Source organism: Nicotiana attenuata, unplaced genomic scaffold (assembly GCF_001879085.1).
Source record: "Nicotiana attenuata strain UT unplaced genomic scaffold, NIATTr2, whole genome shotgun sequence".
In the NCBI taxonomy this organism is placed as follows: domain Eukaryota; kingdom Viridiplantae; phylum Streptophyta; class Magnoliopsida; order Solanales; family Solanaceae; genus Nicotiana; species Nicotiana attenuata.
The window spans coordinates 222,422-223,978 of record NW_017671312.1 but is presented as its reverse complement, the minus strand read 5'-3'; positions in this window follow the sequence as shown (position 1 = coordinate 223,978).

Here is a 1,557-nt window from a genome sequence, read left to right as displayed (position 1 = left end):
AGATATTCTCGGGAAATTCTACTCAAAGATGAACCGATAAAGTGTGAGAAACCGAGTACGACAAAACCCCCTTCAATTTATAAGACAAGTTCCCCAAGGCACAAAAACCAACGATCGCCGCCAGAACCAGGCCGGGCATGAAACGATTCAGCTCCTAGGGGACGTGTGCCACTGCGACTGCTTGTACAAAGCTACGTTCCGTTTATCAACCGGCTCTTCGATTTTGAAACCGTCGTGACGGCATAAGGGTATTAGAAAGACGCCTCCGGGCAGTTTCGAAATTTATAACGCGACCAAAGAAAAACACGCGGATCTGACTCCCTCCACGATTACGTCACCAACATTATCCGTCCGCCGAGGTCGGTAAGATACGACCCCGACGAACGGAGGGACTAACTGTATTGGTCAGAATTTGACCACACGACCACAACAGCAATGATCCCGTCCCGACCACCCTGCAGCGATAATCAACGAACCCGACTTCGCCTAATCTCTGTTATTCACGACATGAGCGTCGAGGTCAAGGCCTCCCCATGAGGAGAGATCACCTCCCCGACCCGGCCCGAACAAAATACGATAAGCATGAGAAGTTTTGGGCTATAAATAGGGGGCCCGAAGGATCCAAAGGGGGGGGGGGGGGGACTCCATGAAAGAGAGAAAAAACAAATTTGGAAAGAGAGAGGAAAATCCCACCTCCAAGGAGGATTGAAAGGATTTGATTGTAATCTCCTAAACTTCTTCAAGGAGAGGCAGGCCGAATTTCTATAGTCAATAAAATCTCCCAGGTGTTATTTCAATTGATTCTTCCATCTTTAATGATTATGTTCTTTGATCCAATGTTAATTAAGGTTGACTACGATTTGCCCCTTCATCTATTTCGATTGATTTGCTTAAAAAGTGTCAAACAACTTTTGAGTCAAACACTATTTCCTTATCTTTTGAGGATCATACAATGACAATCTGACAAAATTTTGTAGCCTAAAGATTTTCCAACATAGGATGCTGAAACAACTGTCAGCATCATATATCACTGATCATAAAGAGGATGTCCAAATCAGCAAAGTCATTACCCATGGACCAAATGTCATGGTTCACCACAAGCTCTAATTGTTGCTAGCAGATGTAATTTAGCAGACACAAGCTATCCTTTGTCTATTTACAAGAGAAGCACCAGAGAAGGTTCTTTGGCAACAACTACGCCCCATTACCAAACACATTGGGAAGAAGGTTCTTTGGCAAATTAAAACTAAATAGACATAACTGATTCAAAATCTGTCACGGGATGAAATCCGAGTATTTAAGTGGAGTACGGATGGACCGAGCCATTATCCATCGAACCGTGCGCTAACTGACCCTCGAAGATTTCTAAGCTATCCCAAAGAAATAATGGAAGTAATTACTTTCTAACTCGATCCCTTGTAGACGCGATGAATGAGTATCAACAAGCAAACGTATCAAACGATGCAAAAGCATGATACAGTATAGCCTAAAACCACCGACGACCAATGAAAACCTGCTCTTTCCATGCTTTGAGTAATCTGAACGTGAAACAGGAAC